This window comes from Coturnix japonica, chromosome 4, assembly GCF_001577835.2.
Source record: "Coturnix japonica isolate 7356 chromosome 4, Coturnix japonica 2.1, whole genome shotgun sequence".
Taxonomy (NCBI): Eukaryota; Metazoa; Chordata; class Aves; order Galliformes; family Phasianidae; genus Coturnix; species Coturnix japonica.
This window is the reverse complement of record NC_029519.1, coordinates 5,109,466-5,126,505: the sequence shown is the minus strand read 5'-3', so window position 1 is coordinate 5,126,505 and position 17,040 is coordinate 5,109,466. Positions and strand designations below refer to the sequence as shown.

At 48.5% G+C, this 17,040-nt stretch overlaps 1 long non-coding RNA gene across 1 annotated transcript; it reads left to right on the top strand.

Moving 5' to 3' along the window:
* The first annotated feature begins 703 nt into the window (after positions 1–703).
* On the top strand, positions 704–1,617 carry LOC107312668. Its single transcript, XR_001554543.1, has 2 exons — positions 704–796; positions 915–1,617. It is a non-coding gene; the product is annotated as an uncharacterized LOC107312668 (long non-coding RNA).
* Positions 1,618–17,040: the final 15,423 nt, after the last annotated feature.

The following is a 17,040-nucleotide window of genomic DNA, read 5'->3' as shown; positions in this document are numbered from 1 at the left end:
CCTCGAATGGCAATGCGCGTCCCAGCAGCTGCGTGTTCCAGGGAAGCGCGAAGGCACAGCCTGCATCCTGCCACCAGATGGTACTCCATATGGACACAGCCAAGGAGGACATACTGGTGCTGCATCACCAGTGGCAATCCAGGCCCTTCCCCCTCACCACATTCCCTCTAAATCACGTTCACGGTGTTGGGAATCATATAGCCCAAGTTCTCCGTCCATTTCTAAGTGCTACACAGGCTCCAAATGTAGTGGAGGCCACTTCGCTTGGTGTGTTTTAACGTTTCAAGAAGTTGCAGAAGAGCAGGGCAACCATATTTGTGTGCACTCTCCCAAGCTGGTTTGCTGAATTTCTGCCATTTCCGCTTCGTCTGCAATCTCCCGAGTACCATCAGTATAGCTGTAAACTCCATGTGGAGATAGATGGCATTTCTCCAGGGACACAAGTGTCCCAGTACGGTTTGGAGGCCACAGACTGGCTGCCATTTGGATGGTGCAGAAAACCAAAGCCCTGCCTGCTGCAGGCCAGAAGAAATCCCAGCCCTGCACCTTCTGTGAGCATAGAAGAGGGAATCTCAGGGTACTAGCAAGATCCCAATTGCTGTAATTACTTATCGACTTAAACGTCTCCACTCGTACCTTCAGGTGGAATATCTGTTGGCATTCTGGAGCACAGTCATCCAGACAGAACAATTGGACTGTCACCAAGGAGATTATTTTTCAGTGAAGTAACATACCTATCTCTGCATGAGCTATGGATCTCACAAGCCTTTCACTGGAAGGTACTCAGCATGTGGAGGTGAGTAACAGGCACTGGATTAGTTTTTACTCTGTTAGAGAGACTGAGACTTTTGCACCTGGGCTTCTTACAGACCTTGTGCTAAAAAGCACATCCCACATCCTTTTTCCTCTGACAGCACTAAACTCAAAGGAATATCTACCTTGTATATGTCAGAGTACATGGCTGGAGGCTGGACTCAGAACAGGGACACATCTACTTTTTTTCTGCATGAGGAAACGGAGCATCTTCTGAGGCATCCACACACAGCAATGCCCATTAATAATATATGTGCATAGATAAGCTTTTCTTTAAAGCAAATACCAGCGGTCACCAGCACAGAGATCACTGCAGGAGGTGAGCTACTGCCTCTAACCGTCGGTAGCTCGAACGTGCCTGAATGAATGCTCACTGCTGAGAAAACGTGCTGTTGGAAATGCTGCTGGGACTTTGGTGCTATGTCTGAAATCCCACCGGGCACCAAACAGCCCAATGGTTTGGGACAGCCCACCCCACAAAAAGCAGCTCCCGGCCCCGGCACTGCGGTCCTAAGATGCCCCCTGCCTGCACAGCAAGCCAACCCTGTGTTACATCCCCTTTGATCTCTTCCCAAATGTAAGGCTAAACAAGAACAGATTGTTTTCTTTAAATTCAGGGGGGGTGGAGAGAGGGAAAGGAGGGAAGAAATTGGCCTGCTAGGTTCATCTCAACCACACTAAAAAGTCCTTTTAACTTCTCTTAATGAGGACTACTTTTTCCAGATACTACCTAATTACTGCAAATTGCTTCATCTTTTAATTGTTACTGCAAGGCAACTAAACATTGTTATGTTGATTGCTCAAGAGTGGATTGTTAATGGCTTTAATCATTTGATAATCCAGTAATACAATCAATGTGACTCTGCACCTTGTAGGAATAATTTTTGGGTCCACATGCTAGGAAACATATATTGCCTCACCATATGTCAGCCTCTGCGGGCCAGATTCTGCCACTTCCCCTCAAATGCAGCTGTATTCCTGCACAAATCAGATCCCACAGCTTCCCAGGGGAACACCAGCACAGCACTCATTGCACATGGGGCTGGCCAAATGGGATAGGCAAAGGGGAAGCTTATGGATTTTGGCTTCATGTTGTAGATGGATGATCTATTAATGTGGGAGAGAGGAGATAAGTTCACACCTGCATAACTGTCACCACAGCTAGGCTCTTGTCACAGCATAGAGAATTATCCCATAGAGCAAGTTTCATATTGAGAGCCCCACAGCTCTGCAGCTGACAAGCACATGGATGGTGCCAAATGCCTGAGCGGGAAAGAAAGGAGGTGGCATGGGCTGATGCTGGTAGCCGGCAAGGGAGGAGACCCTCTTCCAGAGGTGTGTGCCTGCAGAGATCAGCCGTCATGTGGGACAGAGACCACTGACAGCAAGGCAGAGTTAAGTGGGAGCTGTGTCTCTTACCTTAATGCCTCTGCTCCCACTGTCAGTCAGGACTAATGCTGGCAGATCTAGGGCAACCCTCATGAAAAAGCTGAGATCTATGTTGTACTCTGTAGGGAATCCCAGAAAACTAAAATCAGACAATGGAGAGACAGCTTTTACACGATGTAAAAATAACAGCGTTTGGCTCATTAATAGCATTTAGCTCTTAATGGAGCTCTATCTCTTTGGCTTTTATTCCCTTTGTTATTTTGTGGGTAGAAACTGTTGCTTTACTGAAGTCTGACAGCCCTGAAGGAGCCAGGCTGGCACAGCCAACTCATTCGGGCACTCAGCCATCTCCACCAGGCCAGGAGTCCTGCTGACCACTTGTCTGTGGGGAAAGCACAGAGCCAACCCATGCAGCCACTGCTCCCAGGGACAAGGCCACCCCTGCACGGGCATCAGCACCTGTCACTGCAGGACCAGGCTCTGTGACACAGAGAGGAGAGGACAGGAGGCCACATGCACGTCCACAGAGATGCCAAGCAGATGAGACAAGTGCGTAGCAGGAGGAAGGGGACACGCGGGAGATGCCAGTACCGGCGCAGGCCAGGAGGAACTGTGTCTGGAGGTGGTAGGATGAGGTGCTTCTGCCCAGTGGACTAGATGCTTTGGCTAAGCCAGGTGTGCAGCTCGAGGCCAAGAACTTTTGGAAGCACCATCATTCACCATCAACACAGGACAGACCAGCATGCGTGGGACAGACCATCCCTGCCAGCTCCTCATGCAACTGGAAACCATTCTCACTGGGGACCACAGGGTTCCCAAAAGCAATTCTGGGGCATAAAAGCATCACAAGAGGGTGAACTCCTCCAGAGCTGCTTGCAGGGAGCAGAGGAAGAGCATCACCTGACAAAGGCTCAGTCACAGTGTCAGGTCTGACAGACAGCAAGGAGACTAATAAACTAAAGAGTTGCTTTGATTTAGTGTTTCAGGAAACTGAGACAATTAAGAGGCTTGTATAATTCAATAACAGTTAGCAGGAAAAGGAGCTGTCATAGGCAGAAGAAGGAACACAGAGAACTGGTGCAGCCACGCTCAGCCATGGGGACACGGACCAGTGTGGCACAAGAGGCCCCACACAGGGCTGAGGGAGGGCAATGGGGAACTGTGGTGATCACAGATGAGCTGCCATTTGCTTTCAACAGCTGATAAAATGAAAAGGCACGTAACACAGCAGCAGGGGCACCCACCGATAAATTAAAAAGATGATGCTGAATGTCAGACAAAGCTTGCCAAAGACATTTACCCCCAGCATTTCTAGAACACCCTCAGATCAATGGGGTTCATTTTTATTAAAGCTTGATTTTCCCTTATGTTGAGGCTTTCCATCAGCAGCCGAGGGACTGGCTGACATTTGCTAGCTAGGAATGCACGTGTTGGTTGGGACCAAGGCAAGGGGTCCCTCCCACTGAGCACCGGCCCTAGGGGCTTCTCTCACCATCGAGAACATAGCAGATCTCAGTGCTGGCAAACAGCAGTAGTGTGAAACACACAGCCTGGGTCTGGCCGCCAGAAGCATGCAAACGAATTAGTGAGATATTTTTTCTCCATCACCTCTCCTTTTTCTTAAAAGCAAATTCTCTCACTGACAGGGTGAGGAAAAGCTGTTAAATATAAGCTTTTTTTGAGGGGCAGAGTGTCTGCTTGAAAAGCAAGACTACAGAGGTGCTGGAACAGCCAGAGGAGGGGTGAGAAGCTGCCACCCACCCAGGTGGGGGCCTCACACTTCAGGTTATCCCCTGGCTCCAGGAACCAGGCTGATGACCCAAGGCAGGCTTAGCACAGACCCTGCAAGCTGCACTTACATGCATAGGATAGGATACCACAGGCAAGGCCAGGCAAAGCAAGAGGTGTTCCTCGATTTTGTTTTAATGCAAAAGAAAGCCCTTTGTTATCTCCCCAGCTTCATGTTGGTGATTGATCTGAGTCAGCAGGACTCTGTGTAAGTCATGTGCTGATACACCTCCCCAGGGCAGGACCAGAGAGCTGTTGCACACAACCACAATTACTCTAAGTCAGAGCCCCCAGCCAGCCCAGGGCGACGGGTGGGAAAACTCTGGGGAAGGAGAGGACTCATTACAGGATCCAGGCCTTGGAGGGCTTTTTTTTTGTCTGATACAATGTTTTAAGTTCAGTTTTTGGGTGGGGTTTCTTTCTTGTTCTTCCCACTGCTATTGGCAGCTCATCTACAGACAAGGGCTCAGAGACCATCGTGTCAGATACTATATCTATCACCGGGCAGATCCTCAGGCAGATGGCTGCAGCTACACAGATCATCATTTCTATTAATCAAAACATCATGTGGCTCTTTACATCGCGTAAATAAGATGAAATATAAGAACAAAGATGCGCAGCTGATTAAAAATAGATGCGTGCATACCTCAACAATTCAGAGCCCTGTGGATAGAAATGTTAAGTGGGGTCCTACTGAGTGCCCTGCAAGGTCAATACAATTCAATAGTTTTATTAACAACTCGGAGACCGGACCAGGAGTATGCTAATCAAATCTGAACATTTCACCAAGATGGGAGGGTGGCAAATAATACACAGGACAGGAATAAAATACAATACGAGCTTGATAAATTAAAGAAGTGGCCTGCAATCAATACAAGGAGATTCAGCAGGACAAATGCAGAAGATTAACACATAGGAAGGAATAAACAAAAGGACAGAGGCTGTATGGAGATATCTGGCCAAACAGCTATGCAACAGAGTGGTCTGGGGGGATGATCGATTGAACAGAAGTCAATACCATCAGGCTGCTGCAGCCCAGCAAGGTAATTATTCCACTCTTCACAGCGCTCATCAGGCTGCTGTTTGGAGCAGCGTGCCCAGATCTGGGCATCGCATTGTAACCAAGACAGACAAGCTGGAGGGAGTTCAAAGAACAACAACAAAAAAAAAATGCCAAAAAGATTTGAAAAAACAAAATCTTTGTGTACATGTGAAAAATGAAGCACAAGTGTTGAGACCTGATGCTGCTTTTATTCAGTCTCATTCCCAGGGGCCTGCTGAGGCTGGAGGAGCTACAGCCCGAGAAATGAGGTTGGTCAGAGGGGACTCGGTGCTGGCTAGAGAATCGTGCTGCTGGAGAGAGGTGCTAAACAACAGGAGGCTACAGGTAGACAAAAGGGATGCAACAGATATACAGGGATTAATGAGGGCTCATTTTGCCCTTGGTGAAATTGCAGCATTGGGCTGAAGCTCCAGCAGAGAAAACTTCAGGGAAATTTGACTCTGTGGTGTCACTGAAAATGCAGGCAATGAAAAGAAAAAAAAAAAAGAGACCAGAACCTTCCTCTTGCTTGCGAGCTGTGATCAACCACACCATCAGCAACAAAGAGACAAAAGAAAACCAACAAAAAAGAGCACCCAGAGAAGTCTGTAAAATCACTCCCATTGGAAACGCAGTACCTGCTACATCAGAAACAAACTCCCTCATGCCCACCCCATGCAGACCCTCTCCCTGTAGAGGAGCAGTGCATCCTATGCTGCAGGAAGTACCAGGCACTCGGGATCTCCCCCAAATAAACTCAGAACTGAGACTCAGCCACCTTGCTATAGAAACATTGCTGTGTTTACAGCTCCCCCTGCAATCACACCTTGGCTACAATGAAAGCAGATGGGAGTTCTCCACCCTTTGGTGGTGGTTCAGAACTGACAGAAATCAAAGCTCCCTGGTTGCAGCTGGAGGAAGGAGCTGCAGGAACTCCCTCTGCCCCAGAGGGCTCTCCCAGCACCCAGAGCTGGAGGAAGAAAGAGGCTGGAGAGGGGCCAGAGCGCTGCTCAGTGCTCCAGCATGGAGACAGAGGCCTGTAACTCTGCAGCACAATGTGCAGGCTCCTGCCAAAAGCCCAATTGCACCATCTGCCAAATTAATATTCCTATTTTTAATATCTCGTTTAAGGGGAAGCATTAAGGGGTGAAAGGAGAGAAAAACAGAACACCACCACACTGATTCGGTTTCTCTCTGTAAGAAATCACACCAGACATCAGGGCTGCTTCTTTGCTATCCTTCTGTGATCAGCCCTCTCCAGAGGTACAGGGCTGCTGGGTCGAACGTGGGGAAATGCACCACTGCACACCATGCTGCTGCTGCCACTGCCACTTAGCAAGGAGACTGAGGAAGATGAATCAACATGGCTCATGTCTTTGTGAGGAGCTCCTTCCCTACCCTGTTTCCGAACTGGAAGCAGACCCTGCCACCTTGCTTCTCCCTGAAGGTGTGTTGTAGGGCAACAAGGATTTGCTCCCTAAAAATGAAAGGGAAAAGGGGTGAAAGCAGAGGAGATGGGGAAAACTCCCCACACTGAGCAGCAATGAAGTACACGGGCAGTGCTTTGGGAAGGAGACAGCCTGTGGAGCGGGCAGCAGCGGTTGATGCTGAATTAACAGGGGAATGAGATCAGGAGGCAGATGCTGTGAGCTGCAGCCATGGCTCAGGGACTGCTGCTGGCAGATGAGCCAGGGCAGGGCTCCCTGGCCCTAAGCCAGCTGCAGGGTCCCCTTCCAAGAGTGGCACCTCCTGAGGCTCACCCCAGCAGCTCCTTGGCTGAACAGCAGCCACGGCTGCTGATGCTAATGGAATTAAACATTAATATGCTAAACAGAACGAAGAGTGAGAGAGGGGCTTGGATTTCTCTAGGTAGCAGACATGTCTGAGGTTAATGCCTGCCAATTCTTATTTGCTCCATGATGTCAAAATCCATGTCCTTATTAGCCAGCCCATTAGTCCCCAGAGGCTAGTGGCCCATTAGTCCTGTTCTGGTCCTCACTGATACTTAGAGCTCTCAAAGAGCCCCACTCTTGCTGACCTGGCTCCCACCTGGTGTCCCCACCAGGGGTCTGTGCACCAGCCCAGATTCCTGAGTTGCTTCCAGGGGGAGAGAAGTCACTTCAAGCAGAGCACCCAGGGACTGAAGGTTTTCCCTCTGCCACCCTGATCAGGCTGTGAGTAGGGTCACTTTACCGCACTTACCACTACAAATAGGGATGTGCTGTCAACAGACTGTGTAGCACTCTGATAGTGAGACCTGTAGCATCATCCCCACCTTGCAGATGGGGAAACTGAGGTGTGAAGGACAGGCAGGGTGCCAAGCAATGGGGCTGGACCAAGGTCAGCCAGCAAGTAGGGGATGTAGCTTTTCTGCAGCATTCCTTTTTCCTGGCTTTAAATTAATTCTAATATAAGATTAAAAGAGTGGAGAGTGCCTTCTTCACCTCCTCCCAAGAGGGCAGTTACTCACTTTTGTAGTTTTCTTACATTTACATGCCAGGCCACAGCAGTGAAATAAATTTTCTCCTGTAACCACCAGAGCAACTGGTCCAGGCTCAGTCTGGAGCCACATGCTCAGCACAGATGACTTCCCAAAGGAAGATTACTGCAGACACCAGGATATAGGTAGGACATTTCCCTTGGACTGCATCTGCTGCTTCTGGAGTAAATATTTCCCCAGAATTTCCCCCCTCCACAGACAGATTCCTTCTATTTATTTCTATTCCCAGACCTCAGATTTAGCAGAGCACTGAAGCAGGTACTTACCTTTAATCAAGCACATTAGTCGCCCCATTGAAGTCAATGGGACTTCACAGGTTTTTAAGGCAAGGAATGTACTCCAATTGTGCCTCTAAACCAAAGGAAGTGGTGGTTGATGAAGACAGAGAAAAAGCAGTCAACAAATGAACCAGAACCATCTGCAAATTACTCCCAGCTGGGCAGACTCCCTTGTATCTCCTCACACTGCTTTGCTCGTGGAAGGATTTTTCATTATGAATACACAGCTCCTGCTGCTGTCCCTGCCTGTGAATGGTGTTTAGTGGTGCCAGCCTCAGGTACACTGCAGGACCAGAGCCTGCTGCTCACTGCTGGGGCACAGCCAGCAACCCCAAAACCTTTGTAGAATGGGGAAGTCAGTGTTGGAAACACTGCTGCCAAAACTCCTGCCCAAACCTGCAGGTAATGGTCTTCAGACACTTACTACAGAACAAACATCATGCTGCATCCCACAACGTTATCCCATGCTTGCTCATGGCTGGAAGAGCTGTAGCCTGTGAGAAGACACATTAAGAAACTCTCCCACAAAGCTTTTCCTGAAAACCCTCCCCCATCTCACTTATGTGCTTCATTCAGTAGATCCCTCCATATGCAATAAAAGCAAGGTGATAAAAGCAAGTTGACAATTTGGAATCAAAGCATGGTTCACTGGCATACAGTTGTAATCATACAAAGGTGTACAGTTGCAATCATACAAAGGTAAAGTAGATGGATAGCCAGAGATCACACAAGAAAGACTCACCGATGTTGAGGCTCACAGTCAAGATGATCACCAGTGCTAGAACTCACTGTAGAAACTCTGCACAGGAGCAGTCTCCAGAAAGAAATGCTGCCTTAGTGGTGGTCAGCCCTTAAATAGGATCTAGGAGAGGTGGAGTCAAGCTCCATCCTTTCCCGGAGCACAGCTGAATTACCTTCACCTGTGCTCCTGCAGCTGACTCATTGCTTGCCTCAGGTGGTCAATCAGAAGTTCAGGCTGTGATCAGTAGTTTCCCATACAGCTGGATTTGAAAGGCAGAATGTAGTCATTCACCTAAGTTACAAGCGGTGGTTTGGAGGCTGCTGTATGAATATGCCTGTGGACATCCAATATTGAAGTTCTGCAGCAGGAGGCGAGCTGGCCCAGCCCCAACACTGCGCCTTGCTCGGCTACCTATAACCCTCAGAAATCACACCTGCTGTACAGCTCTTCCTAAAAGCTCAAAATGCATGTTTTACAAATAAGCCCTTAAAAATTCACCGTTTTCTGCCAGCAAACTACTATAAAATATTCACAGCGATCAAAATGGATTGAATGCAAAACATTTCTTTCTTTTTCCAAGTGATAAGTTGCAGAAGATGTTACCCCCAGCTCCAGTCCTGGGGGGCAGAGCTGTTTGAAGGAGCTTGTGTGCGTGCTCTCTATTGCTTTTTAAAGACATTATAGGTGGCAGATTGATTTTTATTAATTATTTCTATTGCAGCAACACCTAAGGCTGATCTGATGCTGCTCTTATACTGTGTAGGAGTAGTAAATAATGAGATTATCATGTTGTGTACTGTTTCTGAAAGTACCTTATTTGGGACTTGTATCATTTGTTGCAGTGTACCCTGTAGACAGTATTTATTGGAACAACACAAGAAGAATCCATAATATTCATCTGGCTGTTGCCACCTCCGCGATAAGATTCTGATGGCAGCTCAGGAAGGTACTTGAATGTGTTTCAGAGTACAGCCCATACGGAGCACCTGCAATAACCACCACAGACATAAGCTTCCTGATGGGCACCAAGTCATCCATCTCCACTCTCAGGGCTTCAGGGATGTTGTAAGCAGAGGTGGCTGCCCCAGGTGACGATTCCAGAAATGTCACACAGATAGTGGGCCCAGCATCATCCCCAACTGCTTCAGCTATATACTTACCTTTATTATCACAGATTCATATGTGCCCAATAAGAGACAGGTATTTGCTCGTGAATAGGATGCACAATACATGAAGGGAGAGAACTGCTGGCAGGGAGAATGCAGCTTACTATTTAAATCCCACTTTAAAAAAAAAATGTCTTTTTTAATAAAATTTCCTTAGAAGAGTCTCTCTTGTGTACACAAAGCCATGGGGAAATTTCCCAATGGGTACAGAGGAGATTACAAGATACAGCTTAGGCTGGAACATCAGGGGGTGGATGCTTTGAACTCAAGGGGTTTCTAAAAGCACGGGGGAAATTCTTCCAGAGTCAGAGTATTTCACGGTGTTTTAATAGGGGACAAATTACTCTTTTCATTTATTTATTTATTTTTATTTTTTTCCTGCCCTCTGCAGATCTGCCCAAAGAATCACAAACAGTTTTCCTCCTTCAAGTCCTTCTGTGGTGAGAGAGATAACAATACACCCCTGATGGTCTAACACCACCGGTAGATCTCAAAGCACTTGATAAAGTTGCACAGGTTTCATGAGAGCTATTTTTCAGGGGCAGAGAGAGGTGAAGTGACTTCACTAAAGAGCTAACCTAAGTAGCTGAATCAAAAAAGACCTTATTATAGTAACACAAAAGCGTCGTTTGAGATGCTACGATTTGACATCATCCCAAAAAATATAATGCTTTAGGGCATGACTCCATAGCCATTAACGTTTGTGTAAGGCTTTCCATTGACATCGGTGGAAGCTGGGTCTGCCTTTTAAAAGCTATCCGTTCATCCACTCAGACAAGGATTTTTTTTTTCATTCCCATTTGCAGCTGATGTTCTGCAGCCTGTTTTCTGGAAAGCGACAACTTTTCCATTTTCACATAGAGCAACGTTATTTCCATGGTACGCCAGTCTGCTTGGGATGTCATGGCGTGGCTCACAACAAACACTAACGTGACATGACAGGCAGATGCAACTCTCCGAGCTCTGCCTCGGCAGGACAAGCTGGGGAAGAAGTTTAAAGCAGCCTTTTCTAAAGAGTGTGATGGAGAGGGGGAAAAGGAGGGGGGTTCTCAATCCACATTTTCTGCTTCTGGACAGAGAGATCCCAATGTCACAGCCCAGCATCACTGTGGGCACAGAACTGCAAAGGTGCTGACGCCATTGGGAGCCAATTGGGTGGCAAGGGCACCACCGGCCAGCTGCAGCCACCAGTGTCCCCAGCCGGGTGACGTGTTTCTCTGCCTGACCTCCCAGCTCGCAGTGACACTGCTGAGCTGTGTGAGAGCTTGGTTTTGCTTCTCAAAGCACCCAAGAGACATCCTTTAACAGAAGGACAAAAGGAATAAATCATGTAGCTACCCAGACTGTAATGCCTTGGAGCAAAGCCAAGACACTAAGGCACACACACGACTACAGGAAGAAGGAAACGTCCCATGTCTGATGGCACAGAGTGGCTTGAGGATGTCCGAGAGGCAGAGCCCATCTCCAGGTCAAGCTGAGATACTGGGAGGTCTGCTCCTCAACCCCAGGGAGCTCTAGCAAGGAGCTGATCCAGCAAAGTGCAGCAGCCACAATTCCCAGCTCCAACCCTTCCTTGTCCTCCCATAGGTGCTTCCCTGCTGACCTGAGCCAGGAAAACTCCCAGCAAGAGCAAGCATTGCATCAGGAATTTAACAGCACTGTGCAACCTCGGGCTACCACCTGTTTCATAAGGTGTTGTATTCCAGCCACAGCTCTGACGCCGTCACTCGTTGGATGGGGTGAGTATTTATGATGAACCCAGAGCCTGCGTTAATTCATTTACCGTGATCCATCAACTGGAAGACATCCCCTTAGCTTCAACAGGGTATTGGCTTGAGCCCATATATATCAAACTATATCTGCAACATCCAAGCTGTCCCCATCTGTTGCACTGATTGTGAAGCTTACAGATGAGAAGCAGAAAAAAGTTATAAAATGCAGTGTGCAAGCCCAGATCTTGTGCAGCCATACAACACACACTTAATTTCTCACAGCGTGCAATCTCAGATGTCCTGGTGGACAAGCAATGACACAGAGATGTCAGCTCACATGCCAGGATTTAGGTGCATATTGCTCAGCCACCTGCGGAGTGCAAGGACAATTAAGGTCAGCTTACATCTCACCGGGCCCCAAACGTGCACTTTCCAGGAGCTTCAAGCAGGTTGAGACAATTAATAACACTCGTTATTAATGCCCGTTAACATCCACTCCGCAGCCATTGAAGGAAACCACAGAAGCTGGAGGAGCGCTCAGCTCTGCCCCGCGAGGCAGCCTTGCTGTCTGCAGCAAAGAAGGGCTGTATCACTGCAGCCCACAGCCTCCTCTCACCCCTCCAGCCTGACCTGGAGCATGGCCTCCAAACCTCTGGTTGCAGAGGCTGCCTCGGTGAGATGCAAGACTCTACTTGACTCCACAAAGAGCCTCCAAGGAGGTGCAGTGGCTTACAGCTCTCATCCCAGAGGCAGCTCAGGGCATTTTGTGCCCCAGCTGCATGGGAACCCGAAATGCAAAGCCCCGAGCAGAGCTGTTGTAGGGCGAACAATGAGCGGCGGTGCTGGGAAGAGGCACAGCACTCTCAGCACAGAAATTACTCCAGGCACAAAGAAAACACCAACAAAGATCACACTTGACAAAAAGAGGCAGGAATTTCACAGCAAAAGAGAAGAATAGACACTTTAAAAGCTGCTTTCATTTCACTCCACATCTCTGTACACGGACAGTCAAGCACCAAAAACATTAGGGCTCGGGGCACACCACGGGTCACAAGGATTTCCTCATTTATTGCTTATTTCTTATATAAACTCACTACAAACACAGGACTCCTCTTCCTCTTTGTATTGTTTGGAAACAGTGAGACTGAATAGGATCTTTTCTTTCTCTCTCCTCTTCCTCTTAAGGGCTGCAGTAATGAGCTGAGGATATAGTTCACTTCTCTGAGAGGAGGCTATTAGAGCTGCAGCTAAACACCTACATCAGAGAGGCTGCAAAGCAACAGCTCAGTCCTCTCCTCCTCCAGGAAGTCGCAGTTCAGCTCTACAAGGGCAGGAGGCACTGGTGGAGGGATTGACTCCTAGACATACTTTGTATGGGAAGCCCCTCACTTTGGGGCAGGCAGAGGGGTCCCGGGTCAGGCAGACTGATAGAAGCACGCTGCCAGCAGACCTGCCTGGAAAGGGGCAGTGATGGGGAGTCCTGGGCAGATGTTGGCAGCTGCCTAAAGGGACAACTCCTAACCCTGAGCAATTTAGGTTGGAGACGATCAGTCACCCCCAAGCCTGCTGTGACCCTAAAGTGATTATCACCTTTAAGTAGGTTAGTGTGCTAATAAATTAATTGAGCAGCAGGGTAGCCGGTTGTCTGAGGAGAGAAGGATTAAATTACCTCTCTGATAAATTTGGAACAGGATGTCCTGAGGGGAAGAGCTGAATCTGAAGGAATCCCACAGGAAACCCAAAGAATAGACTGGAGGTGAAGCCCTGCTCAGCCCGGTGCCTGGCCTTGGTCGGGATCATCCCAGCAGGATGCAGAACACTTCACCCCGGGCAGGAGGAGCACCAGCTGCAGCCGGAGGCCAGGCAGCACCGCCACCACCCAGCAAATCAATCGCACTGGCAGCAACAGATAGTGAAGGGGATGCCGACTCACAGCTCGAGCTGCCACAAATCCAAGGGCTGTCACCAAACTATCAGCGGGATGAGATAAATGTTCCAGGAGTTCTTCTTCCCCTCCTCCCCCAAGCAGGCAGCGATTACTAAGGACATTTCCATGAGCGGTGTATGATCTTTATTTTTTTTCATGCACAATGACCTTTAGAAGTACTGGCTAAGCTATTTGCATTGCCTAGCCCGGAGTTTCAACAGACAGCAGGAAGACGAGCATTAACCTTAATGGCTAAATCACTTCATGCCACTCCGAAGATCGAACACTCCCATGAGTAGGCAAAGGGCCGCTTCCATTTCATTATTACATATTTAAACAGCAACAAGCGCCTCTCGAGGCCCAAAGTTCCAGGTCTGCCATTGCTCCCTTGTTTTTTAGGAGGGCAAACACCCAGCCCATGGTGTTAGCAGCACCTCAGGGCGGCCTATTGACCCCACAGCACCCTGCAGTACTCACCAAGGGCTCGCATTGCCCTGGTGCTGGGATCTCACAGTTGTTTATTTCAGAGGAAAAAAAGGATTCCGTAATGCCTAAGTTATATTTATACCCACTGTAAAAAGGCAGCATGAAGAGCGTGTAAATAAAATCGCAGCACCTTCAGCACGCTGCTTAGGTGAAAAGACCTGCTTTGGAGTGGGTTTATTTGTACATTCATAAACATGAAGCCCAAAAGGAGTCAGTGCTGCTGAAATGGATTCCTAGAAAAATGCGGTGCTAGTGGCAAAATGTTTTTTGTTATTCAGCCAGCTCTGATAATTAAAACTACACCCAGCCAAGGTCAAAAAATGGCCCTCTTCCAACGGGTATTTACTTCCATGAAAGGGTTTGCACTGATCCTGTGATTTCCCCACATAAGATCTCTTCATGCTCCCTCCAGCAGGCACTCTGCCACCTCTGCCCATGCAGCTGTTCCAGCAGCTCGCAGCTCTGCTGGGCAAATCATTTCAGATGGAGAGCGAATACCGCTGTAACTCAACTGCAGCTTGTGCTCAAACCCACTATGGCACTGCTGAAATCCTCTCCTGCTTTGTCAGCGTTCAAAGCTGGTCCTTGCAGAGCCAAGCCAGTCTCTTAATTTGATTTCAAGACACCGTCATGAAGCCTCTGCCCAGAGGTGCATTGCAGCCCACCCAAGCACCTGAGGCACATGCTGTTCCGACAGCTGGGTGCAACAGCAGCACCTCTATCTATCTCCATCCATCTTTGCATTCAAAGAAAGGGTGCTGAGAAGTGCAAAGCAGCACTTCTCAGCCAGCTCCTTGCTGCTCCCACCCACCTGCCTCAGCCAGGGCTATTTCTACCTCAGCAAGGCTCAGGCTGCGCAATCCCACAGTGAGTGGGGTTTTTCCTGTCCCAGCCCAAATGCAATATGTTTACAGACACGAAGCCACAAAGCCCCACCAGATGTGGGGCACCAGGGAGCCAGGAGCCCATGAGTGTCCCACAGAAGGTGTGGGATGTGGGTACCACAGCCAGCTGCCACGGGAAGGTCTGATGGGGACATCTGTAAAACCCTCCTTCTACAAACTACTGGAGAGGAAGCATGTGATGGTATTATTGGAGCTCATATTGTGCTGCTGAGCAGCACTATTCTTCATGTCCCTTTGTCGTCTGAGAGAGACTTTTGTGTCAGAATTTGCCTATTGCTTGTAATTCCATACAGGTTGGTGAAGTGCCCCATTTAAAAAAAAAATGTCATCTGTTAGATTCACCCATTCTCATTTTTCTTGATGTGCAGTGCTGTCTAAATCAGCTTAAGATCAGGCCTGTACATCATCTCTGGAAATGAGTACAAATACCTCTTATTCCAAGTCAAATTAAATAATCAGGAAATATAGAGGCCACTTGCATATGTAATACAAAAAGATGCACAGCTTAGAGCTTCCTACAGCGCCCACACTGCATCCATCCCAGCACGGCAGCACCAGGGGATGGCACAAGCCCCATGCCTATGGCACACCCAGCTCAGAGCTGTGGGGCCAGCAGGAAGGAGCCACACTCCTACCCTGTACTGCCTGCCTTCCCCTTGGCCCTAGCTGGGATCGCTCGAGTCCGAGGCAGCGAGTGAGGGAAGTGGACTTGAGCACAGGACTTGAGTAGCAGCTTTTATGAGCTTTACACAAAAAAAAATTATGCCTTTATAAAAGCTTAACAGCAGGTAGGCATAAGGCCATGAGAAACAGGGAGGTGGTAATGGTCTTTTGAAAGTAATTCCTTTCAACCATAAAACCAAGAGTTGATGAAAATCATAAGCCATGGGATGTGGCTGCCTGATAGTGTATTAACATAAATGCTTCAAGAGGCAGCTGCAGTGGCCTCGCCAGCAGTGGGAATGGGGAGCAGCAGCCCCAGCAAGCAGTGCTGAGCTGCACAGAGAGCCCATTGCATGAGAGCAGCGGTAATTGATTGCTGGGCTTGGACCTGGCCCACCTGTGTGCAGGGGCAGAGCAACAAGAGGGTGCTGGGAAGCAAAACGTTTTCATGGCCCCCCACAGCTCATCCCAGCCATGCCAGCCCATCCCATACCACTTCATCCCATGACATCCCACAATGCTCATCCCCATGACACCCCATCCCATACTACCCCCTCCCATTACATGCCGTAACAAACTATTCTGTGACACTCCATTCCATGACACCCCATGATTCCCCACTCCACAGCACCGCATCCTATGACACCCCACGATTCCCATTCCACCCCACTCATTTCAGATGCAACATTCCATCACTGCCCAGCGTTTGCCATGCAGAAGTGAGGATTTTGTTTCCACTTCATTTGCCATCTTTACACTTTCTTCCTTGCTTCTCCCAGGGAGAGAAGCAGACATCCATGCAGAACAGACTCTCAAGAGATGTGTTCCCAAATTCCCCTCGAGAGCTGCTCCCCCACTGCCCTCCTAGCCCACGCCACTGCAAAGCTGCACCTGCCCGCTGCCCTTAATGGACTGATGGTTACAAACACAACTTCTGACAAATGAATTTGCAGAATTCAAACGTCCCCTTACAAAACTAATATTCCAGTTCACTGGTGTCCCTGCTAGGAGGATGCAATTTGGCTGCACAGTCTATTATGTTCCAGAACGTGAAAGGTCAGGCTTAAATGGGATTTTTCATTGTAAAAGTCACCTACATGAATGACACACAGTACCACCAAAAGGCATTTGTAAAGCAGAATCCGGGATTACAGATGTACCATTTACTCCTGTTTATCCCCCAAACAGAAAACTGGAAAATGTTTGCCTTTCCTGAGTATTCAGCTTAAGAAATTTCCTGGAGCTTTGCTGCCCTTTGGTGAGGTTGAGATCCATCCTAGTGGGCACAAAGTGGGCTGTCACCAAGGGCTGTGAGCACAGGGGATGACCATGAGATGCCTCAATGCATTGGTGCCTGGGAGCCAGGCAAGACGCAGCTGTCCCCCAGGACTCAGCCCCATCTCTCCTCATCCTCTCTCAGATTTCTCTCCATGCTTCTGATTTTTACTACCAGGATAAAAAGGCATTTGAATACAGCCTCCTCCTAGGAGTGAGGAAAAAAGGATCAAGATGTGAGAGTCAGGCTGAGAGGGGAAAGGTTTTGGGGACAAAAGAGAACAGAGCTTCTTTGCACTTTCAGGATCACGCATCCTGTTCTGGCTTACTGCAGAAGATCCAGAAGAAAGGGAG